The sequence below is a fragment of the Cynocephalus volans genome, chromosome 2, assembly GCF_027409185.1.
Source record: "Cynocephalus volans isolate mCynVol1 chromosome 2, mCynVol1.pri, whole genome shotgun sequence".
NCBI lineage: Eukaryota > Metazoa > Chordata > Mammalia > Dermoptera > Cynocephalidae > Cynocephalus > Cynocephalus volans.
The window spans coordinates 37273565-37287669 of record NC_084461.1 but is presented as its reverse complement, the minus strand read 5'-3'; positions in this window follow the sequence as shown (position 1 = coordinate 37287669).

Genomic DNA, 14105 nt, shown 5'->3' with positions numbered 1-14105 from the left:
TGAGCAGACATGGTCCTTGCTGCTGTTGAACTAATAACCTAATGAGGGAGACAAATGTTAATCAAAAAAACACAAAAATAAATATATAACAACACATTATGAAAAGGGTAAATGAAAAACAAGTGCTACGAATAGCATTTAGTTAATATAAATGAGGACTAATCTGACCCTGAGGAAATTCATTGAGGCTGAAAATAGAAAAATGACTAAAAATCAACCAGGTGAAGTTGATGAAGAAAAAGATCGTGGATGATTTAAAAACAATTTTTCTTTTTCGTTTTCTGACTTTCCAAATTTCTAAGAAAGCTAATGTTACTTTACTAATCAGAATTAATGTATGGCAGCTCTTTAAAAAACAAACAAACAAAAAAACACTGTGTTTGACTCCTGATTTTGTCTTTGGTAGAGTATTTTTTAATCATTATTACCAAACCTCCTAGCAAAAGCAACTCTAAAAGCTAAAATTAAGGAAAGAATAACAAAGACAAAAAATACTTTAGTAACATAGAAACCTGAGGGGAAGAAAATTCATTATGGCAAGACAAATTCTCTGCCACTTTTCTTTTTAAGGAATTTTCTAATTAATAAGTGAAGTGGGCCAGATTCTAATTAATAAGTGAAGTGGGCCAGAAAACCTAGCAAAAAGCAATAGATCATAGCTTTCCACTGCCTCACAGTGGTACGGATACAGAAGTGATTAAACACTACTAAGATAGCCAGAGCTGAAGGAATAGTCAGAGAGACGGGAATCACAAAGAAGCAAACTTAATATCTGCTTCAGCTTTCTCTCTAAGTACTCCCTCATTCCTAAAGTGTTCATGGTAAGAGTTAAAGAAGGCAAGCAGAAAACAGCAAATATGAGGATCTTTCATTATCAAGAAGCTAGAATAAAAAATAGTATGAATCTTTCCATGAACTTTTTGAAGACCATTTATATATCAGAAAGCTAAGAAGAACTTTTGGAAGTTTCATAGTTCTGGGGATACAACAAAGACAACCATGAATTAGGAGTCCTAACAAACACAGCAGACTTCTAAATGAGACCCTAGAAAAGCTAAATTTTAAAACAACAGCAACAAAAAAACACTTATAGGTCATCTCTACAGACAGCAAAATTCAGCTCAAATCATCCCAATCACGGAGTGAATCAAAATAATCTATCACTACTCTAATTGCTTACCATAAATGAATGAATGAATGAATGAATGAATGAATGAATGAATAATAAAACTTATGTCTAGGAAAATTATGTCATTAGCAGCATGTGTGATTTTTTATGCACAATATCCAGTATTTACTTAAAAAAAAAATCCCAGCCAGGACAGAACACAGAACCAAATGACAAATGAGGGGAAAAAAATATGTTAGAATCATACATGGACCAAATACTGGAATTATCAGACACTGTCCTTAAAATAAGTGTAATTAATATGTTTTGAAAAAAATGTCAAGATGAGAATTTTGCCAAAAAAACAGAATTTATTTTTTAAAGAAAATGAAAATACCCAATCTGAAAAATATAGTAACTTATTGAGAATAAACTAGATGGTTTTAAGAGAATATTAGCTTAGATTAATATATAATGATTGCATAAAATGAGTTGGGGGAAGCAAAAGTGTTGAGTTTTTGTTTGTGGTAAAAGTTAAGCTGCTGTCAGCTCAATATAGACTGATATAACTCTAACATGATTTCTGCAAGCCTCATGATAACTACAAAGCAAAACCTCATAGTAGATAACATAAAAGATAAAGAGAAAGGAATCAAGCATATGAGTATAACAAAATTACAAAAATTACAAAGGAAGACAACAAGAGAGGAGGAATAAAACAATAAACTATAAAATAAAAAACAATTCATAAAATAGAAATAATAAGTCCTTGGCTATCAATAATTACTTTAATTAAAAATGAATAAAATTCTCCAATCAAAAGACACAGAATGGCTAAATGAATAAAACAAAAACCAAGATCCAACCATATGCTGCTAAATATAGATTTACTTTAGCTTTAAGGGCATACACAATTTGAGAATGAAGAGATAAAAAAGATATACCAGTCAAATAGTAACTAAAAAGGAGCAGGATTGGCTATGCTTATATGAGACAAAATAGACTTTATGTCAAAAACTGTCACAAGAGAAAAATAAGGCAATTATACACCAATAAAGTGGTCAGTTCACCAACAAGATATGACAATAGTAAACACATTTGCACCCAACATCAAAGCAACTAAATATATCAAGCAAATATTAACAAAACTGAAAGAAGAAATAAACAGAAATATAATAATAGTAGAGGACTTTAATACCCCACTTTCACCAGTGGATAGATCATCCAGATAAAAAATCAATAAGAAAACAGAAGATTTGAACACCTTTACATACAAAATGACCCTAAAAGACACTTATGGAACATTCCCCTCAACAGCAGCAAAGCATATATTCTTCTCAAGTACACACAAAACATTCTTCAGGATCGATCATATGTTAGGCCACAAAAGAAGTTTTAACACATTCTAAAAGACTGAAATCAAATCAAGTATCTTTTCTCACCACAGTGGTATGAAATTAGAAATCAATAACAGGAGGAAAATTAGAAAATCTATAAATATGTGGAAATTAAACAATACAGTCTTGAACATGTAATAAGTCAAAAAAGAAATCAAAAGGAAAATCAAAAAATATTTTGAGAAAAATGAAAATGAAAACACAAAAAACAAACTTATGGGATGCAACCAAAGTAGTTCTGTGAAGACAGTTTATAGCAATAAAATGTACATTAAGGAAGATGAAAGATCAAAATAAACAAACTAACTTTTCACCTGAAGGAATTAGAAAAAGAAGAACTAAGCCCAAACTTAGCAGAAGAAAGAAAATAACAATAATCAAAACAGAAATAAATAAAATAGACTAGTAAAACAATAAAAATAATTGATAAAACTGAATTGCTCTGAAATAGTAAACAAAATTGACATTAAGCTAGACCAACTAAGAAAAAAAAAAGATTTGAATAAACAAAATCAGAAATGCAAGAGAAGACAACTGATGCCACAAAAATAAAAAGAATCACAGGAGACTACTATAAGCAATTATATGCCAACAAGTTGGATAACCTAGAAAAAATGAATTCCTAGAAACATACAACATCCCAAGACTGAATCATGAAGAAATAGAAAATTTAAATAGACCAATAACAAGTACGGAGATCAAATTACTAATCAAAAACTTCCCAACAAATCAAAATCCAGGACCACATGGCATCACAGGTGAATTCTACCAAATATTTAAAAAGAATTAGTACCAATCCTCCTTAAACTCTTCCAAAAAATTGAAGAAGAGGGAATCCTTTCAAACTCAATTTATGAGGCCAGCATTGCTCTAATACCAAAGTCAACAAGAAAGCTAGCAGAAAAGAAAATTACATACTAATATCCCTGGTGAATATAGATACAAAAATTCTCCACAAACTACAGGCAAACTGAATTGACCAGCACATTTAAAGAATCATTTACCATGATCAAGTGGGATTTCTCCCTGGAATGAAAGGATGTTTCAACATAGGTGAATCAATAAAATGAAGGACAAAAGTTATATTATTATATCAATGGATACAAAAAAAATTGCCAAAATTCAACATCCATTCATGATAAAAACTCTCAAGAGATTAGATGTAGAAGGAATGTACTTCATCACAGTAAAGGCCATATCAGACAAACCCACAGCTGATATCGTATTCAACAGTGAGATGCTCACTTCTTACTGCTTTTATTCAACAAAGTACTGAAATCCTAGCCAAATTAATTAGGCAAGAGAAAGACATATAAGGAATCCAAAATGGAAAGGAAAAAGTTAAATTGTCTCTGCTTGCAGATAACATGATCTTATACACAGAAAACCCTAAAGACTCCATCAAGAAGCCAATGGAACTCATAAATTCAGTAAAGTGGAAGGATATAAAATCAACATGCAAAAATCAGTAGCATTTTTATACAACAAATTATCCAGAAAATAAATCAAGGAGGAAGCACCCCACTTTTACAATAGCTACAAAAAACAAATAAACAAACCAAACTTAGGAATAAAGTTAACCAAGACTTAGGAATAAAGTCGACCAAGGAGGTAAAAGATCTGTACACTGAAAACTATAAAACATTGATGAAAATACTGAAGACACAGATAAATAGAAAGATACCCTTTGTTCGTGGATTGGAAGAATTAATATTGTTAAAATGTTCATACTACCCAAAGCAATCTACAAGGTAATCCCTATAAAATTCCAATGACATTTTTCACAGAAAAGGAAAAAAGAATTCTAAAATTTATATGGAACCACAAAAAAACACAAAATGCCAAAGCAATCTTGAGCAAAAAGAACAAAGCTGGAGGCATCACACTACCTGACATCAAAATATATACTACAAAGTTATGGTATCTGAATAGCATGATACAGGCATAAAAACAGACACATAGACAATGAACAGAATAGAGAGCCTAGCAATAAAGTCACACATTTATGGTCAATTGATTTTCATAAAAATGCCAAAAACACAAAATGGGGAAAGGATAGTCTCTTCAAGAAATGGGGTTGGGACCACTGGATATCCACATGCAGAAGAATGAAATTAGACCCTTTTCTTACACCTACAAAAATCACTGGAAATAGACTAAAGACTTAAACATAAGACCTGAAACTGTAAAACTAGTAGAAAAAAAGCATAAGGAAAAAGTTTCATGACATTGGTCTAGGCAATGATGTTTTGGATATGACCCCAAAAGCTCAGGCAACAAAAGCAAAAGTAGGTAAATGGGATTACATCAAACTAGAAAGCATTTGCACAGCAAAGGAAACAATTGACACAGTAAAGAGACAACCTATGGAATGGGAGAAAATACTTGCAAACTGTACTTCTGATAAGGAGTTTATATCTGAAATATATAATGAACTCAAACAACTCAATGGTAAAAAAAACCAAATAACCCAATTTAAAAATGGGCATAGAATTGGAACAGACATTTCACAAAAGAAGACATACAATGACCAACAGGTATATTAAAAAATGCTCAACATTACTAACACCAGGGAAATGCAAATTAAAACCATAATGAGATATGACCTCACACCTGTTAGAATGACTGTTATTAAAATGACAAAAACTGGGGCCGAGCCCGTGGCGCACTTGGTAGAGTGCTGCGCTGGGAGCACGGCAACGCTCCCGCCGCGGGTTCGGATCCTATATAAGAATGACTGGTGCACTCACTGGCTGAGTGCCGGTCACGAAAAAACGACAAAAAAAAATAAATAAATAAAAATAAAAATAAAAATAAAAAAATGACAAAAACTGAAAAGTGTTGGCAAGGATGTTGTGAGGAAAATAGGATAATTTAGTCAGGCTCCCTCAGCTCAGGTCTGGTTGGGGGTTGAGCAGTGCATTTCTTGTAAACAAGTTGTGTGTGAGTGGAGTTAGTGCACATGTGCACCCATGTATCTTTTTAGGTAATTGCTATTGTATGTTCTTCAGTTTGTGAAGCAGAAGCTGGCTGGCAGAGCTCATGTCTAAAAATAGAGCATGTTTACTCTGCTGGCAGCTGCTCAGTTTTTTCTTTGGACTTTGCCAGTAGTGGTTGAGTTTCTGAGTTTCTGTTTGTACTGCCTAGCTGTCAGATGTGTGTGTGCTTAATAATGACTATTCCTTCTTCAACCAAGGCTTCAAGGACACTTTTGCCAGTTATCTAGCTCAGAGACCTGCGTGTGAAGGGTTTGTGAATAGGCTTGAGGGGTTTGTGAGCTCCAGACCCTAGCCTTACCTCTACAGATGTGGAGAAAAGGAAACTCTTGCATACTGTTGGTGGGAATATCAATTAGTATAGCCATTATAGAAAACGATATGTGGGTTTCTCTAAAAATTAAAAATAGAAATCTAAATGATCCAGTAATCCCACTACTGGATATATATTCAAAGGGAATGATATTGGTATGTCAAAGAGATATATGTACTCCCACATTCATTCCAGCATTGTTCACAGTAGCCAAGATATGGAATCAACCTAAGTGTCCATCAATAGACAAATGAATAAAGAAAATGTTGTATATATACACAGTGAAATACTATCCCACCTTAAAACAGAAGGAAATCCTGCCATTTGAAACAATGTGGATAAACCTGCAGGACATTATGCTAAATGAGACTGACGCCTACCTACTGAGGCACCTATGCTAAATGAAATAAGCCAGGCACAGAAAGACAAATATTGTGTGATCTCATTTATATGAGGGTACTTCAGAAAGTTCATGGAAAATAAAATTAAAAGATAATATGAATCATTCCATGAACTCTTTGAAGATGCCTCATAGGTGGAATCTAAGAAAACCAAACCCGTAGAAGCAGAGAGTAGAATGGTGATTACCATAGGCTGTGAAAGAGAGAGGGTAGGATTGGGGAGATGTTTGTCAAAGAATAACAAATTTCAGCTAGACAGGAGGAATACGCTTAAGAGATCTACTGTACAACATGGAGACTGTAGTTAATCACAAAGCATTATACACTTGAAAATTGCTGACAGTAGATTTTTTGTTCTCACCACACACAAAAAAGTAAAGTAATAATATGTTAATTATCTTGTTCAGCCATTTCACAATGTATACGTGTATCAATATATCATGTTGTACATCGAAAATATACAGAATTTTTATTTGTCAATTAAAGAAAATAAATTTTAATATCTGTTATCTCCATATATGACCTTCTCAGACAAACCCAAAATGAGGAATATTCTAAAAACAAATGATGTTTATTCTTCAAAATTGTGAATACCTTGAATGACAATGAAAAATTAGTCACTCTCTATATGTATTTTTAAAAAAAATAGAGCGATATGATAACTAAATAAAACATGTGATCTTGAGCTGGTTCCTGTAGTGAAGGGAAAAAAACAATAAAGGATATCATTGAAATAATTAACAACATTTAAATATAAACAATATGAAATGTGTATTAAATAAAAGTATTCTATCAGTCGCTAACTTTTCTAGATTTGATAACTGTACTTGGGTAAGAGTAGAGTGCATAAGTAAACTGTAAAATTCCTACAATGAGGTATACATTTGTTGTCTCCCATACATCTACATCTAAAGAAACACTGACTTTATTAAAACAAACTGCTTCCCATACACCCTCAATTTGCCAGTTAGAAAAGATTGACCCAATACAGTCATGCAAAAGTCCAATTAAGAATATTTTACTTGTCAAGACAAGGTATTTTGTGATCCCCTTTACTGTGGGGCATGACTGTGAAGGTACCATGTCCAAGTTATCTTGAGAGTTTTGCTTGGTGACCTGGCACCTGGGATTGTGCACCTGCCCAACCTGTTGTGTAATTGGTCCCCACTGGTTTTCTCTTGAATCAATACAGAGAGAAGAGCAGAAAAGCCATTTATTTATTTGGTTGAAAAATAGTACAAGATGATAGAGGAGGCAAATTAACAAATACAAACACTGGGAGAACACTAAACTAAGATCACATAACTTCTAATGCAGCTTTTCATCTCTTCTTCCATTACTGTAATGGAAATTCCTTTAGAGATGTTACTTTATTTAGATTATGTCATTTAAGATTTGAAGATAGTTCTAGTTTCACTTAAACTTGGAGGAATGTTTATACAATTTCTTTGGGCCTTGAAGAAACAACTGATTCATTTCCAAGACAGTACATTTGGAATTAGAGGGAGACCAAGCTCCTCACACCATTTAAATAGATGATTCTCCCCACGGGCAGACTTACTCGTAATCGTGAGAAGAAGACAGCCAGCTTGGTGCTTTTTATTTGATTTTAACTCTGATCATCAAAAATATACTAGTTTTTTAGATGGCACAGTGTGTTTCTAAAGAAAGTAATTGATTTAGCCCTTTAAATCCCTGTTGGAACAATAAACAGAAGGTTTTAGCCATATCCTGGTAGGAAGTAAATTTCTTCTTAAGAGTAAGTTAATTCTTTGTAAGTAACAGGAACTTTTTAAATTCCTGAGGATACCATTTATCAAATTATTGTAGCAGTTTCCTTAGTTACACTCCAGGGTCCAGAAAGATTTAATGAGCCTTGGAAAGTTCCAAAGTTACTTTTAGGCAGTAATTTATAACTTGGGGAGCTTAGCCAAACACACTGGAATGTTTCTTTGGATGGCTTTGTAGATAAAGGCCAGATGAAAAAGGATGGATTCTAAATAGGGAAAAAACTTCTCCATGAGATAAGCTTTATTTTATCCTATCATGTAGCATTGCAAACAGTCATATTTCATATGTAATACATGTAGCAAAATGCCTTTAAACTGCTTATTACTTGTTTATATTTAGTCTGGTGTCGTAAGCTCAACAAGTATATAAACATCTTCTTTCAGGGTTTGAGAGATGCTTTTGGATCTCATTATGTGAATTTTTTATTGAAACATAATTGATTGTGCATATTTGTAGGGTACAGAGTTGAATATCAATACCTGAGTACAATGTGTGATGATCAAATCATGATAATTGGTATTTTCATCATTACAGAACATAATCATTCTTTGTGTCTGTTAACCAATTTCTCCCTAATCCTCCTCCACTCCCCCTTTCCCAGCTCTAGTAACCAAAGTACTGATTTCTCCTTCTGAAAGCTCAATGTGTGATTGTGATTGTTCTTTCTTTCTTTTTCTTTCCCTTTCTTTCTTTCCTTCTTTGTTTGTTTGTTTATTTTTTAGCTCCCATATATGAGTGAGAACATGCAGCATTTCTCTTTCTGTGCCTGGCTTATTTCACTTAACATAATTTTCTCCAAGCTCATCCATGCTGCTGTGCATGGCAGAATTTCATTCTTTTTTATGGCATTCAGGCACAGTTTCATTCAACCATATAATCCTTGTAGAATAACGAAATCACAGTTTTGTGACTCTAATTCTCTGGTGCTCTCTTTGTTTTTCTGCTTCTTCTGACATATATTTCCCCTGTGCCCTGTGTCGTAACAATACCTGTTAACCCCTAAATGGCAGCTATAGGAGAAACCATAGAAACCAAAGCATTTGTTTATTACAGTAATTCCTAAGGCCAGTTCAGCTTCAGGCTGAATGCAAATTTATCCCTCATAATAACATAAAATGTGTTCTTTATATCTGTGATCAAAACAGACTGGAAAGCTTAATTTAAAATAGAAATTCAAAAGAATTTGAGCATGTTAAAGTTTCTTAGGATGGGAAAGGAGAATAGGGAAAGTATCTGGTTAAATGAATATTATTAAGAGATTAAATTTATTCCCATTTAAAAGTCTACATGAATTTCTATTGAACATAATAATTGGTCATATGGGCTTATTTTGTCAATCTCCCATTACAACAGGAAAGAAATAAAATTGTGTAAACCCAAAGGACAAAGAGAATAGAGGAGAACTCTATAGACACAACAATTCAACAACTTTTGGAAAATATAAAGCAAATGGAAGAACAGTACCTGACTCAGATGAGCAGGGGAAGCTATAAGCTAAAAGGCATCAGAAATGGTAAATATGTGAATATGCATAAAAATAAATTATTTTTCCTCTTAATTTCTTTAAAATACATATGATAGTTTAAATTGAATTCTCAACCTTTTTTTTACTATTGCTCCCAAGAAGCCTTTTTAGGCACTTTTTCCCCTATCACTTCACCCTCACGTAAAATTTTTATGTCCAAGATATATTGCACATTTCTTTATTTGTTAAATGTATATCTGTGCTTTATACATAAAAAATAAACTTACTTTCTTTGTTCAATGCATCATTCAGAATGACTAAATTTTTAAAAGTTGAAAGTTAAATTTAAAATATTTAAAAACTAGTGGTATGTAACTTAACTTTGTAACTGCATGATCACTGCTGAGCAAATTTTAATATAATTTATTTACTCGTATAAATTATAATGTATAAAATTAATATGCAAATTAGCAACATATGTAAATACACAATAATCATTTTTGAAACTTAATTTTTGAGAAAAAGTAATATCATTTAAAAATTAAATTTCTTAAAAATTATTTTTAATGAACTAAATTTTTGCTTGATATGAAAAAACAACTTTTAACTAGATATTCATTGGATATTGTTGACCTTTTTTCAGCACTTGACATAATGATGAGGATGAGTTCAATAACTTCCATATACTTCAATATCTATTCTGAATAACTATTGAATAACTATTGAAAAACTATTTTTATTTAATTCTCAAGCCCAAGTTACACATAAAAACACTGAGGATAGGTAGCCAAGCTCAGCCAATAGACATGAGGAGGCCACCTCTTATATATGCCTTTGAGATAGAGCAATCAATTAAAAAAGAAAGCCATCTAGTCACCACAGTTTTGTAGCTCTAATCTCATATGCAGTTTGTGTATCTTCCATGAACTCAGTGTCAGTGCTGCTCATGACAAGAAAACCCAACAAGAGAGATTAAATTCTCAGGGTTGAGGTTGTGTCAGGCAGGGTTGAGCTTTATAGGGCCACAAACCATTGCAATAGCCAAGAATTTTCCACCACCCCACCAACAATCAGTTTTCATCCTCTTGAAAAAAATCCCATTTCTGTTGTGAATGTAGAACTTAAAGCAAAAATTGTTAGCAGTTTATCATGGAGTTTCCATGAAAACTATAGGGTGAGAAAGAGCGAAGTAGTGGCTTTGGTTTGCTTCCTTAAGTCTTATTTTCTCTCTCTCTCTCTCTCTTTTATTTTTGTTCTTCATAAATAGATTGGTGTAATAAAATAAAGAAAATATTTTAATAAAATATTAAAATTACATTGCCAAGAATGCATATTATATGTTTGCACTTTTTAAAATCTAGTATATAAAAAGTCCTTACTTCTGATTACACACAAAACATTAGTAAGTCTATTGAAGCAAAATAAGCATAACAGGATGGTTTGGGGTAGCCAGGGAATAATGAAAGCTAATAAAGAGCAAAGTAAAACAGGTTCCACCAGGGAGCAGAAGAACTCCAACTCCTCTAATAGGTCTCTCTCAAATGTCTGTCCTCCATCCTTTCCTGACATCCAAAACTAATTCCATTTTCTTTATACTTTCTCATAGTATCAAATTTGCTATTACATACTTTTCATGCATGTTTATTTAATAATTATCAGCTTTACCTAGTAGGCTGAAAGTATACTCATGAAAACAAGGATCATATTTATTTTACTGACAATTTTATTCATGGTTTCAAATGAACCTGAAAAACAGGCTTTCAAAATACTTCCAATTTGAAGGTGGGTTGAGAACTACTCTGAGATTCTTAAGATCAAATTTTGACACACTGGTAAGAGAAAGTGGCTATTTATCAGGTCATAAAAAGAATAAACACAGTTAAACAACAAGCCTCATTTTTGCCAGAGTTTGAAATACATGTCGAGAAATCAGGAGATTATGTCCTTATATCACACACCATCCTTTGTCAGCAGAAGTTTGAGATTTTTGTTACTATAAGATTGTTTTTTGTTCCTCAGAGTTTGTCTATTTTACAAAGCAACGTCCCCAAACGCTTTTCAATTTGTTCCTGTTCTTTCATTTTTCTCTCTTCTCTGGTCACAGTCCTGCTAACACATGCTCAGCACGTGTTGATGGGACTGTTACCCTCCCCAACATTTGACTGAGACAACCTCCCTTCTTGAAGAACTTAAAAGAAATTGATATCTCTTTCTATAATCCGTGTCTCAAAGAGAGGGTATGTTCTGCTCTCAGGGCCTTTCACCTTTTCACTGTTGGTAAAACTTGGAGTTGTTTACATGCTCCGACAAAGCATTTCTTCCTTTGCCTCGCAGCCACAAACCTAGCCAAGGGCCCGATAATCCCTGATCTGGACTTTTTTCTTCCTTCTTTCTTTCCTTCAGGTTTGCCCTGTGCCCAGAGGATCACATCACTATCATTAGCTTTTTAGTAGTTTTCCACAGCCTCTAAATTCAGAATGGGAATTTTCCCTCAAAACACTTCACCAGAGCTATTTCAAGGACCTCACATCTCCCTTTGTTGCTTTCATTGCCTTACTTATTAGCTACTCACAACCCAGAGAATATGCATGTTAAATCCAGCCCCCTCAAAGCTCTCTCAAGAGCCACATCTGCACGTAGAATGGCCTTTCTCTCTCAGCCTCCTTTTTCCATCCTATAGACTGATCCTAGAGGACCCTACCTTGAGGAAGCTGTCCTGATTTGGAAGCACAATTTTTAGCTTCCTCTTTCTGTACAACCGTAGGAGGTAGAGTAAAGCATTTTTCGTAGACATTTAACTAATTTATTACTTTCTACTATTGCTGATGATTGTACGTAGCACATAGAGAGCAGGCTATGTGCACCATTAACACAACTGTGCACAGGGCTCAGGGCTGACATCCACCAGGATACGGGGTCTGGATGACCTGGATAGCATCCATTCTGATTAAGTAGTGCCATGCCATGCAGTTGCGAAAGTGTTCGAATAGCTTTTTTGAAATTATTTGCAATGGTTTGAAAATCATAAAGTATATCTTAGTTACAGATCACTTGTTTGTAAAGTAACTAAAATATATGCAAACTTTCATAAGTGAAAGAGATAATTTATTGGAAGGAAAAGGTGCACCTTATGAAATACAAGGGAAGGAAGTACAGCTGGGCCTCACAAGAGACAACATTTCCATTCTCTGGGGCCACGTAGTCTCATATCTGCACATTTCTTTAAGTTCCCACCTCATTCTTTTTCTCTCTGAAGAAAGGCATTCTTTCCTTCTCCTAACATGTGGTGTAAGCAAGCTTCACATTCTGTTTAAGTAGAAACTCTGAGTCCCACTCCTTAAGCTTGACACATGAAATCCAACTGACCCGCACCCATTCTTGGCCTGTCAGCCTTGTCTAAGGGGCAGAACCCTGAGACCTGCAGCTAACTCAGCAAGTCCTGTAGGATTAGAGTTTCTGAAATCAGACCAGACAGATTTTCTCCAAGAAAGCATAGGGCCAGGAGAAAATAGAGGCAGAGATAATGACCTGCATTTTTAGAAGACACAATATTTGAATAAGTATTAAAGAAATATTTCTAAAAGAAAAATAATTTGCTTATGTATTTTGTTTGTTTTTTCTTTCCTCACCCCAATATATCATAAATTCCATGAAGGCAGAAATTGTTTTTTCTATTTTGTTTACTGCTCAAGTGCTTAGCGTAGCACCTTGCCGTAAATTTTTTGCAAAATGGGTGAATAAAAGCCTTTGGATAATGATAATGGTGATAATTACAGTGAATATGACCTAAAGACAAGAGAAAAAGTGGCTGCATCCATAAGAGAAGTTATGATTTCCATGACAGGTAGATTTCTCATAATCTTCAGTAGTTCTTACTTTTCTTTTCTTTCCAACTACCATTATTGTTGAGCTGAAGTTGTCAAAAGAACTAACCAAACTTATTTATCTTTAAATCTTTAAGTCCGAGTGTAATGCCTGATGTATAATAGGTGAATATTTAAGGATTGAATGAAATAGAAGAATCAAGATACTCTTGCTCCCATGGCACTTTGAAAAGTACTTTGCAAAGTATAAAACACTACCCAAATATAAGCTTGTCATTTTCAGCATAGTGGAGCTTTAGGAAAATTACTTTGGTAACAGTATTCAAGATGCATGGGACAACCATCGATCAAGAAGCAAACTAGAAAGCTGACCCAAGAGTCTAGGCAAGACCCACCTGACCTCAAGCTGCTTTTTTGTTGCCTTTTCCCAAATCTTGAGTTAGAATGTACTCCAGGTTTCTCTATAATCCTAGAAGACGCAAAACTTACCAAGGTTTGACTTATTTTATCTGATTTCTGTTACTGTCTACATTAGACCAATTTTAGATTAGGAGCCTCAATAGTAGTTTATTTTCTTTTCATTCTAAATAATTGCAAAAGGTTATGCTCAATCTACTATCATTATATGCATTGTTCAAAAATTTGGCAAGTATGTAAATAAAAATAATTCTTAGAGCACTTTGCTGCAGGAAAGATTGTTACCTCTTATGCCAAATGTTCGAGAACCTACATAGTGGAATTTAGCAAAGGGCACATATGTATAGGCATAATGTAATATGCAGCAATTTTCTCACAAATTTATTGTGTGTA